Raw genomic sequence first — 241 nt, 5'->3', positions numbered from 1 at the left:
AAAATACAAAAAATTAGCTGGGCATGGTGGCACGTGCCTGTAGTCCCAGCTACTCAGGAGGCTGAGGCAGGAGAATCACTTGAACCCAGCAGGTGGAGGTTGCAGTGAGCCGAGATCACCACTGTACTCCAGCCTGGGTGACACAGCGCGACTCTGTCTCAAAAGAAAAAAAAAATAGCTAACAATTCCCCCCAGGTCTAATACCTGGTAGATCATTCCATAGTTCACAGCCATCATTGAT

This window comes from Pongo abelii, chromosome 15 (genome assembly GCF_028885655.2).
Source record: "Pongo abelii isolate AG06213 chromosome 15, NHGRI_mPonAbe1-v2.0_pri, whole genome shotgun sequence".
NCBI classification, from domain to species: Eukaryota; Metazoa; Chordata; class Mammalia; order Primates; family Hominidae; genus Pongo; species Pongo abelii.
The sequence above is the reverse complement of the archived record's forward strand: the minus strand, read 5'-3'. Positions refer to the sequence as shown.